The sequence below is a fragment of the Rhinopithecus roxellana genome, chromosome 12 (genome assembly GCF_007565055.1).
Source record: "Rhinopithecus roxellana isolate Shanxi Qingling chromosome 12, ASM756505v1, whole genome shotgun sequence".
Classification (NCBI taxonomy): domain Eukaryota; kingdom Metazoa; phylum Chordata; class Mammalia; order Primates; family Cercopithecidae; genus Rhinopithecus; species Rhinopithecus roxellana.
Genome location: NC_044560.1, coordinates 117,984,303 through 117,997,851, shown reverse-complemented (window position 1 = coordinate 117,997,851; position 13,549 = coordinate 117,984,303).

Genomic DNA, 13,549 nt, shown 5'->3' with positions numbered 1-13,549 from the left:
TTTTTTTTCCTTCATTTTCTTTTAACGTTTTAAAGTACAATTTTGGTGGTGTGAGATAGAGATCCAACAGTATTCTTTTCCATGTGGATATCCAGTTAGTTGTCCCAGCACATTTGTGGAAGAGATCTGTTACTTTCTTTTACTTACTTATGTACTTATTTCTTTTCTTTTGTTTTGAGACAGAGTATTTGTCTGTCACCCAGGCTGGAGTGCAGTGGCGGGATCTGGGGTCACTGCAGCCTCTGCCACCCGGGTTCAAGCGATTCCCCTGCCTGAGCCTCCGGAGTAGCTGCTATTACATGCATATGCCACCATGCCCGTCTAATTTTTATATATTTGTACGCGGGTTCACCATATTGGCCAGGGTGGTCTCAAACTCCTGACTTCAAGTGATCCACCTGCCTCGGACTCCGAAAGTGCTGAAAGTACAGGCGTGAGCCACCGCGCCTGACCCAACAAATGCTGTTTACTTGACTTTCTAATTGTTGAGAAAATTTAATTGAAAGCTATGGGTAAAAGAAAGAGAGATCAGACTGTTACTGTGTCTATGTAGAAAGAAGTAGACATAAGAGACTCCATTTTGTTCTGTACTATAGAAATTCTTCTGCCTTGAGATGCTGTTAATCTGTAACCCTAGCCCCAACCCTGTGCTTGCAGAGACATGTGCTGTGTTGACTCAAGGTTTAATGGATTTAGGGCTATGCAGGATGTGCTTTGTTAAACAAGTGCCTGAAGGCAGTATGCTTGGTAAAAGTCATCAGCATTCTCTAATCTCAAGTACCCAGGGACACAAACACTGCGGAAGGCCAAGGCCACAGGGACCTCTGCCCAGGAAAGCCAGGTATTGTCCAAGGTTTCTCCCCATGTGATAGTCTGAAATATGCCCTTGTGGGAAGGGAAAGACCTGATCGTCCCCTAGCCCAACACCCATAAAAGGTTTGTGCTGAGGAGGATTAGTAAAAGAGGAAAGAAAGCTTCTTGGCAGTTGAGATAGAGAAAGCCATCTGTCTCCTGCCCGTCCCTGGGCAATGCAATGTCTGGGTGTAAAACCTGATTGTATGTTCTATTTACTGAGATAGGAGAAAACTGCCTTAGGGCTGGAGGTGAGATGCGCTAGGGGCAATGCTGATCTTTATGCACGGAAGATGTTTATGGAGATGTTTGCATATATGCACATCAAAGCACAGCACTTTTCCTTAAACTTATTTATGACACAGAGATCTTTATTCAAATGTCTTCCTGCTGACCCTCTCCCCACTATTACGGTATTGTCCTGCCACTTCCCCCTCTCTGAGATGGTAAAGATAATGATCAATAAATATTGAAGGAACTCAGAGATGGGTGCCAGCGCAGGTCCTCCGTATGCCGAGCGCCGGTCCCCTGGGCCCACTTTTTCTTTCTCTATACTTTGTCTCTGTGTCTCTTTCTTTTCTCAAGTCTCATTCCACCTGTGAGAAACGCCCACAGGTGTGGAGGGGCAGGCCACCCCTTCAGAAAACAAAACAAAAAACTCTTCCCCCAAATGGCAAATCATCTGCACAATAATAATAGAGGAAAATAAAAACCATTTCATTAATAAATAAGCCTTAGACCAGATTGTGATGGGAAATAGAGGCAAACAGCTAAGAGGCTGAAAAAAGAGAAAGAAATTTCACTTTTCTATACAACAATTAGGTTCATGTTTTCAAGTTAAACACTAATCAGGCCTCAGGGAAGAGGAGTTGACAACACCGTTGGTTACACATAGTTCATCCTGCCTCTACTTGGTAATGGAGGTTGTAGGGTCCAGCCCTATGGGGCTTAGCGGGTGTTCTCCCTGTGTGCAGAGATGAGAGATTGTAATAAATAAAGACAAAAGACAAAGAGATAAAAACAGCTGGGCCGTGGGGACCACTGCCATCTACATGTGGAGACCGGTAGTGGTCCCTAAGGACTGGGGGCACTGATATTTACTGCATACAAGACAAGGGGGCAGGGTAAGGAGGGTGAATCTTCTAAGTGATTGACAAGGTGAAGCAACTCACGCGATCACAGGACAGGTGATCCTTCCTTTTTAGGTAACTGAAGCAGAGAGAGAGAGAAGGCAGCATACATCAGTGTTTCTTCTATGCATTTATGAGGAAGACCAAAGACTTTAAGACGTTCACTATTTTTGCTACCGCTGTCCACTACAGACTTCAAAGAGGAACCAGCAGTATGGGAGGAACATAAAACTGGATGAGGAGCATGACCATTGAAGTACAGCACCACGGGGAGGGATTTAGGCCTCCGGATGACTGTGGGCAGGCCTGGATAATATCTAGCCTTCCACAAGAAGCTGATGGAGCAGACTGTTCCCTGACTCCTCCAAGGAAAGGAGACTCCCTTTTGCAGTCTGCTGAGTAATGGGTATCTTCCCAGACACTGCCATTACTGCTTGACCAAGGATCCCTCAAGCAGCCTTATGCTGGCGTGACAAAAGGTTCACCTCTTGCCTTCTAGGTCACTTCTCACAATGTCCCTTCATTACCTCACTCTACACCTGCTGGTTATTCCTAGGTTGTATTAGTAATGCAACAAAGAGTAATATTAAAAGCTAATGATTAATAATGTTTACAATAATGATTGATAATTGTCCGTGATCATCTCTATATCTAATTTGTATTTGACTATTCTTATTCTAACTATTTTCTTTATTATATTATACTGAGACAGTTTGTGCCTTCAGTCCCTTGCCTCAGCACCTAGGCAATCTTTTGCCCATAGAAGGTGACCATCTGTCTCAGCTAATTAGCTTCATCCTGAGGGAGGGGGAGAAACCCTAACCTAGGTCTTTTTGACAAGTGTGAATTTTGCACCATGGTGACAGGTGCCCTCTCTGGTGAGGCTCCTACAATCGGACAGAAACTGATGTCAGTAGTAAATAATAAAATTTAGAATATATGATGAAGTATAGCGTTTATTTGAACACAAAGTGTGAGGATAGCCACCTGGAAACATCAACTCCAAATGAATGGGATCAGCGTTCCCAAGTAGAGATGTTAAGTTTTCACACACAGGGAAAGACAGAGAAGCTTTAGCAGAATCACCACATTTTCCATTCAAGACCAGTGGATAGGATAGGGTGCAGCAAGTTGATTGGTGATGGATTGATATACCTCAAGGAAAGTTACTTTATCACTTGATATAAAGGGGCAATGATCTGAGGAGGTCTTAGTTCTGGGGCTACTTAGTCTTTCTAACTATTTACAGGAAAATTCTTTTTTTTTTTTTTAAGATGAAGTATTGCTCTCTCACCCAGACTGGAGTGCAGTGGTGCAATCTCGGCTCACTGCAAACTACACCTCTCGTATTCAAGCAGTTCTCCTGCCTCACCTTCCCAAGTAGCTGGGATTACAGGCAGACACCACCACGCCTAGCTAATTTTGTTTTCATTTTGTTTTCTGAGACAGAGTCTCATGGTGTTGCCTAGGCTGGAGTGCAGTGACATGATCTCAGCTGCTCGCTGCAACCTCTGTCTCCCAGGTTCAAGTGATTCTCCTGCCTCACCCTCCTGAGTAGCTGGGATTACAGGGGTGCACGACCATGCCCAGCTAATTTTTGTATTTTTTGTAGAGACGGGGTTTCACCATGTTGTCCAGGCTGGTCTCGAACTCCTGACCTTGTGATCCAACCGCTTCAGCCTCCGTAAGTGTTGGGATTACAGGCATGAGCCATCGCACCCTGCCTGACAAATACATATTTTTATGAACATTTTAAATGTAAAACTAGCCTGCCACATCTTTGTAAGGACCTGGTTTCCATGTTGCAATTTTTTCACTTTGAATATTTAAATACTTTTTGTTTAGTCTGTGTAGGGTCCAGCCCTATGGGGCTTAGCAGGTGTTCTCCTTGTGTGCAGAGATGAGAGACTGTAATAAAGAAACACACAAGACAAACAGATAAAGAGAAAACAGCTGGGCCCACAGGACCACTTCCATCAAGATGTGGAGATTGGGCTGGGTGCAATGGCTCATGCCTGTAATCCCAGCACTTTGGGAGGTCTAGGTGGGCAGATCACCTGAGGTTGGGGGTTCGAGACCAGCCTGACCAACATGGAGAAACCAGTCTCTACTGAAAATACAAAATTAGCAGGGTGTGGTGGCGCATGCCTATAATCCCAGCTACTAGGGAGGCTGAGGCAGGACAATCACTTGAACCTGGGAGGTGAAGGTTGCAGTGAGCCGAGATCGTGCCATTGCACTCCAGCGTGGGCAACAAGAGTGAAACTCCATCTCAGAAAACAAAAAAAAAGATGCAGAGACCAGTAGTGGCCCCTAACGGCTGGGCGCACTGATATTTATTGCATACAAGACAAGGGGGCAGGGTAAGGAGGGTGAATCTAAGTGATTGATAAGGTGAAGCAAGTCACGTGATCATAGGACAGGGGGCCCTACACTTTGAGGCAGCCAAAGCAGAGAGAGAAGGCAGCATATGTCAGCATTTTCTTCTATGCACTTACAAGAAAGATCAAAGATTTGAAGACTTTCACTATTTCTGCTACAGCTATCTACTACAAACTTCAAAGAGGAACCAGGAGTATGGGAGGAACATGAAAGTGGACAAGGAGCGTGACCGCTGAAGCACAGCACCACAGGGAGGGGTTTAGGCCTCCGGATGACTGCGGGCAGGCCTGGATAATATGCAGCCTTCCACAAGAAGCTGATGGAGCAGAGCGTTCCCTTACTCCTCCAAGGAAAGGAGACTCCCTTTCACGGTCTGCTCGGTAATGGGTGTCTTCCCAGACACTGGCGTTACCACTTGACCACAGGAGCCCTCAAGCGGCCCTTATGTGGGCATGACAGAGGGCTCACCTCTTGCCTTCTAGGTCACTTCTCACAATGTCCTTTCAGCACCTGACTCTCTACCCACCGGTTATTCCTATGTTATATTAGCAATGCAATATAGAGTAATATTAAAAGCTAGTGATTAATAATGTTTATAACAGCAATTGATAATTGTCCATGATCATCTCTATATCTAATTTGTATTATGACTATTCTTATTCTATTTTCTTTATTAAATTCTGACACAGTTTGTGCCTTCAGTCTCTTGCCTTGGCACCTAGGTAATCTTTCACCCACATCTCCCCCCTTTTTATTGATTAGGATTGTCATTGCCATCATTGCTTGTCACTGGCTTCGAGCTTTTCATCAGACTCCGTGGAGACACTTGCAGACTAAAAGCAAACGACATAAACACACCAGTATTAGTAATGCCGGTAACAAAAGTGAACCTCCAATGGGTCTGATCCACTTGAAAGGATTTATATCAGGTAGTCCTTTCGTAATTGTTTCAAATATGTCAGAACCAGGAACCGTAGTTAAGTGAGCCTGGGAAGCCTCAAAAATTTGTTCCTTAAGTGTTGAAATGTCTAAGGTTAAATGATCATCCCAGGCTTTTAGATGCCTTTGGACCTTTTCCCAACTATGTTGATCTTCTCTGTAAGCATAGGGTGTTAGGCAAAAATCAGTGGATTCCAATCACATTGTAGTTGCATTCAGTATGCTAAATTCATCATTCTGTCTCCCAACCAGATTACACTCTGGCGGAGGTCATTAATTTGATTGGCCAGTATTTGATCAGTCTGAGCCTTAGAATTCCAAAGTCGATGGACTTCTCTTGCCATGTTTCCACATCATGGGCAGTCTGGACCGAGTTAGGAATAGCTACCCCAGCAGTAGCCGCTGTTGTGGTAACAGCAATTAAACCTGCAATCACAGAAATGAGTATGAAAATGAATCTCCTAGTTCTTTTAAGGATCCCTTTAAGGACTTCATTGACTATATGAATAGAAGGAGAAGATTCCCGGGGCGGTGTAAAGAAACTGGTATCCATACCCGTTTCCTGGCCCTGACCAGGAGAACACTTGTTTTTGGGTCAAATGTAGCATCAATACACATAAACAATTTGCAGTTATTGCATTCAACAGTTTGGCTATCAGGGATGATAATTACGTTTCCAACCAATAACATATATAGTCACTGGTTTAACACAGCTCCTTATGGGTACCACTGCATCAGAAATTAAAGTGACCTTATACATGTTTGTTTTGGTATTTGTAAGAATTTTTTGATAAGCTACATTCCATAATCTGATTCCGCATAAGGGTGCAGCCAACTTCCACAATTCAGGATGTTCTGGGGTAACTACAGGATGAATCATTTTTGGTCTAGGAGGAACAATGCACTTGTCCAACCATTTGAATGGGTAAGGAGATACTCATTTCTTCTTTTTTCAGGACTGCCAGCCTTCTTCTTCATAATCGATTAAGTAGTTCAACTCTGAAGCCACTGCACTCCAGCCTGGGCGACAAAGCGAGACTCCATCTCACAAAAAAAAAAAAAAAAAAAAAAAGTGAAAGTAAACTGTCATCAGGGAAAACTTAATTAGCGCCGTTTCTATGTTGTGCGCAACATGCAAGACGTATGCAGAATTGGAAACAATGTTGACAGGTTCAGAAAATCCTCAAGGACAGCCATAACAGCGATAAAAGTTCAGCTCGCTGTACAGAAATAGATCCTGTGTTAAGAACGCATTCTCGTGGCCCTGTGTATGCAGCACGGCCATAAGAGGAAGTGTCAGTAAAAAGAGTAACAGCTCCAGTTAGTGGAGTACTTTTAGTAACGTTAGGTAAAATCCAGGAAGCGAGTTTTAGGAACTGGAACAATATTACATTAGGGTAATGACTGTCAATTATACCAAGGAAACTGGCCAGATTTACTTGCCAAGCAACAGTTTGTAAAAGCTTGTCAACCTTGTTGACGGTTTAATGGAACAATAATTTTTTTGAGATTCCGGTCCCAAAAGTCATAAAAAGATGGGAGTGAGCTTGTCCAATAAGGTTAGAAATTTGGTCAAGGTAAATAGTAAGTGTCCTTAGAGAGCTATGGGGAAGAAAACACCATTCAATTAAATCTTGTTCTTGAGTAATAATTCCTGTTGGAGAGTGTTCAATGGGAAAAATTAAAATAGTAAAAGGTAATTTGGGATTGAATCTAGTGACCTGAGACCACTGCACTTTGTCCAACCAACCATAACTCAGACTCAGTTCCAGGTGTGAGGAACATTTTATTGTGCAAATCTGGATCCCTTCGTAATGGGGTTAACAGGTTAGACATAGCATATGTAGGGATGCCCAAAGAAGGGCGAATCCAGTTAATATCTCCAAGGAATTTTTTTCTTTTTTGAGACAGAGTCTCACTCTGTCACCCAGGCTGGAGTGCAGTGGCATGATCTCCGCTCACTGCAAGCTCTGCCTCCAGGTTCATGCCATTCTCCTGCCTCAGCCTCCCGAGTAGCTGGGACTACAGGTGTCTGCCACCACGCCCAGCTAACTTTTTGTATTTTCAGTAGAGACAGGGTTTCACAGTATTAGCCAGGATGGTCTCAATCTCCTGACCTCGTGATCTACCCGCCTCAGCCTCCCAAAGTGCTGGGATTACAGGCATGAGCCACCGCACCCCGCCCAAGCAATTTTTCAAAGTCATTTAAAGTTTTTAAGGAGTCTCTCCTAAGCTGGACCTTTTGTGGTTTAATCACCTTGTCTTCTAATTGCATGCCCCAATATTGAAAAGGAGAAGTTCGAATTTTCTCTGTGCAATAGTCAAACCTGCATCTGAAACGGCCTGTTGAATCACAGAAAAGCAGGAAATCAAAACAGCGCACGTGGGGGCCACGCAGAGGATATCATTCATATAGCAAATGAAGTAACATTGAGGAAACTGATCCCTAACTGGGTGAAGCACGTGCCCCACAAAGTACTGACAAATAGTGGGACTGTTACGCATGCCCTGTAGCAAGACTTTCCAATGGAGGCCTGCAGCTGGAGCATTATCATTGAGGGAAAGGTCCGTAAAAGCAAATTTGTCAAAGTCCTGAGAGGCTAGTGGAATGTTAAAAAAGCAATCTTTAAGATATATGATGATTAGAGGCCAATACTCAGGGAGCATGGAGCAGGAGAGGAAACCAGGTTGCAACATCTCCATAGTTGAAGTACAGCATTAACTGCCCTGAGATCAGTGAGTGTTCTCCATTTTCCAGGTTTCTTTCGGATAGCAAAGACAGGTGAATTCCATGGAGAAAAACATTCCTCAATGTGTCCCAATTCTTTTTTTTTTTTTGAGACGGAGTCTCGCTCTGTCCCCTGGGCTGGAGTGCAGTGGCCGGATCTCAGCTCACTGCAAGCTCCGCCTCCCAGGTTTACACCATTCTCCTGCCTCAGCCTCCCGAGTAGCTGGGACTACAGGCGCCTGCCACCTCGCCCGGCTAGTTTTTTGTATTTTTCTTAGTAGAGACGGGGTTTCACTGTGTTAGCCAGGATGGTCTCGATCTCCTGACCTCGTGATCCGCCCGTCTCGGCCTCCCAAAGTGCTGGGATTACAGGCTTGAGCCACCGCGTCCGGCCGCCAATGTGTCCCAATTCTATCTGTTCCAGGACTAAATTATGGATCACCTCCAGCTTTTTTGGGAGTGGCCACTGATCCACCCAAACCAGTTTCTGAGTTTTCCAAGTTAAAGGGATGGGATCTGGAGGCTTCTTGGTTTTTTTTTTTCCAAGACAGAGTTTCGCTCTTTTTACCCAGACTGGAGAGCAATGGCATGATCTCGGCTCACCGCAACCTCCGCCAAGCGATTCTCCTGCCTCAGCCTCCCGAGTAGCTGGGATTACAGGCATGCGCCACCACCCCGGCTAATTCTGTATTTTTAGTAGAGACGGGGGTTTCTCCATATTGGTCAGGCTAGTCTTCAACTCCCGACCTCAGGTGATCCACCTGCCTCAGCCTCCCAAAGTACTGGGATTACAGGCGTGAGCCACCGCACCTGGCTAGATCTGGAGGCTTGATAGTGACTGCTTCTACAAAGAATAACCAAGCCCTTTGGGGTCAAATTTATAGGACGATTGAATAGGTTCAGTAGTACCTTGGACTGATTTTCCCAGACCAGTGCCTTGAACAAATCCCATTTTTTTCATAGTTTTTACTTTGCTCACTGTAAGTAGCATGTGGAAATGAAATTTGTGCATCCCACTGTTGTAAAATATCTCTTCCCCAGAGATTAACTGGAATAGGTGTGATTAGAGATCGAATAGTATTGCGGGATCTGGCCAGTAGCCTGCAATGCAACGGGGCTCTCTCTTTGTTCCCAGGCAGATCAAAGAAATAATAGACACACACAAAATAGTGAAAGCTGGGTCCAGGGGGCTCACCACCTTCTGGTCCCATGGTGCTGCCATTGCACTGGATATGCCAGCATTTATTATTAAGTTTAGTGAGGGTGGAGGTAGGTGAGTGAGGGATTTAGGGTCATTTGATTATGCGGTGAGATGGTCATATGGGGATGAAGTAATTCTTCAACATAACATCTGTATGCAGAAGTACAGTATACAGAGGCAAGAATTTACAATATAAGTGTGCACAGTAATTTCTAACAGAGCCTTAAAACAGAAACAGTCTTTCCGTAACCTATGATTAGCAAGATATTAATCAGCAATAACAGTTGCAGCAAACGCTGCTTACAGACAATCCATAGAAACAGGACATGAAGCTACACAACCAGTTAGACCAGAAATTCTCATAAGGGAGTATGCCTTAACCCTAAAGAGGTCTAGAAGGGCCGTGGCAAGATGAGGGCATTTATAGCCCTATCTCATCCACATGGACAGGCACCTCTCATGTGTCCGTTTATAGGCTCTCCACAAGGGTAGCATTCCATTCCCAGAGCTATGAACATCTGCTTTTCTGGGATAGGAATCTTGGTGATGTGAAACCTCCCTGACTGCAAGTCCATTCATAGGCTCTCTGCAGGGGAAAGCACATCACAAGCTCTTGGCTCATTCTGGAAGTCCAACCTGGCATTGTCTTTACACAAACCTGCTTGCAATTTTGTATTTACAATAATCAGGAGCATTTCATCTTTTATTCCATAGAAATAGTTTCAGGGGGTCTCCCTACAGAATAGTACCAGTCTGTCCCTCCAGGCCAGGACAACATAAAACAGTGGAACTTTCATAAGCCTTGGAGGCCTGACCAACTCCCTTGAACCTGGTGGATGTGCATCCTTTGGGCAAGTCACGAGGCCATTGATGTAAAGCAATAATGGAAACATCAGCACCCATGTCAATCATGCTCACGAATTTCTTTCCCTGTACATGCATGGAACAAACAGGTCGGGTGTCAGAAATTTTGTTAGCCCAGTAAATCGCTTTACCCTGATTATCTGTACTCCCAAAACCTCCAGTTCTTTTATGAGAACTAGATCTGAATGGAATGTATGGCAGAACAAGTTAAGCAATTCGATCTCCTGCAGAGGCTTGAAAAGGAACTGCAGAACTAACAATAATGTGTATTTCCCCAGAGAAATCAGAATCAATCACACCAGTATGTACCTGAGCACCTTTTAAATTTAAGCTTGAGGGACCAACCAATAAACTAACAGAGTCAGGCAGCAAGGGTCCAAAAACACCTGTGGGAACAGCGATTGGTGACTCTCCAGGCAAAAGGGAAATGTCCCTAATAACTCCCATGCCAGAGTGCAGTGACATGACCACAGCTCACTGCAGGCTCAACCTCCCAAGCTGAAGCCATCCTCCCACCACAGACTCCACAGTAGCTGGCCCTGCAGTCATATGCCACCATGCCCAGCTAATTTTTGCATTTTTTCTAGACAAAGTGGTTTCACCATGTTGCCCAGGCTAGTTTTGAATACGTGGGCTCACATGACCCACCTGTCTTGGCCTCTGAAAGTGCTGGGATTACAGGCCTGAGACACTACATCTGATCTCATCATAAATTTGATGTTTCCTCTTGTTTCAATTTTAGCAGAATTTATATTGCTTTGATAAGAGTCTCTTTTCAAACTCATGTCTTATCCTCCTGAGTGCCTTAAACTAGAGCCTGTTCAGACATGTTATAACAGACTTGTACCAGGTTATTTTGTTGCAAAAACTGAAATTCATGCACAATTTTCTCATAATACATATTTTTCTATGAACATCTTCAAGATCCCTTGTACCAGAAAACTGTATTTAAGAGGACATTTAAAAAATGTAGATATTCAAGTGCCACTTATTTCTGGGATGCAAGGATGGTTCAACATATTCAAGCAAATCAATGTGATATACCACTTGAACAGAACGAAAGATGAAAACCACATCATCTCAGTAGATGGATAAAAAGTATTTCACATAATTCAAAATCCAGTAATCATAGAAATCCTAAACAAAATAGATAGAGAAGGAAATGTAACTCAACAATAGAAAGACTATCTGTGAAATGACCAATGAGTAAACAGTCAAGCAGGGGAAATGGAATGCTTTTCCTGTAGGATCGCACATGATGCAAGAATTCTCTCACCCCTTCTATTCAATCAATACTGGCTGTCCTAGCCAGAGCAGTGAAATGGCAGAGGAAATAAAACTCATCCAAATCAGAACAAAAGAAGTAAAATTATACTTGTTTGTAGATGACATGATCTTCTATGTAGAAAATCACAAAGAGTTAACCAAAATACTACTGGAACTAGGTAACATATTCAGTAGATTTGCACAACACATTATCAGCACCAAACATTAGTTGAATTTCCATACTCTAACAATAAACAATTTTAAAAGAAAATTTTAAGACACTTCCATTTTCTGGAGAACTTAAAGAAATACTGCTGGGCACAGCGGCTCACGCCTGTAATCCCAGCACTCTGGGAGGCCGAGACGGGCGGATCACGAGGTCAGGAGATTGAGACCATCCTGGCTAACACAGTGAAACCCTGTCTCTACTAAAAAATACAAAAAATTAGCTGGGCATGGTGGCGGGCACCTGTAGTCCCAGCTACTCGGGAGGCTGAGGCAGGAGAATGGCGTGAACCCAGGAGGCAGAGCTTGCAGTAAGCCGAGATTGCACCACTGCACTACAGCCTGGGCAACAGAGCGAGATTTCGCCTCAAAAAAAAAAAAAAAGAAAGAAAGAAATGTAAAAAGGTCAGAAGTTTGTACCTTGAAATCTACAAACACTGATTGAAATGATTAAAAAATAAGAGCTACAACCCATATTGATTGGAAAAATTAATATTGTTAAATGATTATATAACCCAACATTATTTAGATTCAACACGATACCCATAAAAATCCCTATCAGTTTTTTTTTTTTTTTTTTTTTTTTTTTTTTTTTTTTTTTTTTTTTTTTTTTTTTTGAGACGGAGTCTCGCTCTGTCGCCCAGGCTGGAGTGCAGTGGCCGGATCTCAGCTCACTGCAAGCTCCGCCTCCCGGGTTTACGCCATTCTCCTGCCTCAGCCTCCCAAGTAGCTGGGACTACAGGCACCCGCCAACTCGCCCGGCTAGTTTTTTGTATTTTTTAGTAGAGACGGGGTTTCGCCGTGTTAGCCAGGATGGTCTCGATCTCCTGACCTCGCGATCCACCCATCTCGGCCTCCCAAAGTGCTGGGATTACAGGCTTGAGCCACCGCGCCCGGCCCCCTATCAGTTTTTGTTAAAGAAACAGAAAAGAGGCTGGGAAAATGGCTCACACCTGTTGGCTAGACTGATCTCAAACTCCTGACCTCAAGTGGTCCATCCAACTTGGCCTCCCAAAGCACTCGGATTACAGATGTGAACCACTGTGCCTGGCCCAATCCTCTTAAGATAAACACTTTAAGGTCAATTAATGCTTGAACTCAATGTTAAGTCAACTCCAACTCAAGTCAATGCTGAATTGACTCTAACGTCAATTAATGCTTGATCGTTTGCTCTACTCATTGCATTTGGAACAACTACCTCCAACATGAATTTTCTGATATTCTGCAAGGAGTGAACTCAGACTGAAGACCTTGGTACACTGATGACATTTGTAAGATTTCTGTCCAGTATGCATTCTCTGATGTCTAATGAGGTGTGAAGTGAAGGCTTTGCCACAATCATCACACTTGTGAAGTTTTTCTCCTGTATGAATTCTCCTATGTTTTGCATAAGATGAAGCTTGACTGAAGATCTTGCCACAGTCATGACATTTGTAAGTTTCTCTCCAGCATGAGTTTGCCGATGAACTGCAAGGTATGAACGATGTCTGAAAACTTCACCAAATTCATTACACTGGTATGATCTATCTTCATTCTGGATTCTCCAATGATTCACAATGTCTGTAGGGTTACTGAAAACTTTGTGACAATCATAGCATTAGTAAAGTTTCCCAACACCATGGATTGCCTGATGGTAAACAAGTGTTGACTGCCCACTAAAGACTGTCTCACTCATTACACTTGTAAGGTTTATCTCCAGTGTTAATTCTAGGATACTGTGCCAGGTGCAAATCATGCCTGAAAGCCTTGTCACAAACTCTTACATTTTGATGGTTTCTCTCCAGTATGAATATCTCCTGTGTCTTTCCAGGTTTGATGTGCGACTGAAAACTTTCTGACATTCTTCATATTTGTAAGCTTTCTCTCCAGTATGAATTCTCCTGTCATTCCAGGCTTGATTTGCGACGGTAAACTTTGACACATGGTTTGTATTCCAAAGGTTTCACTCCAGTATGAATTCTA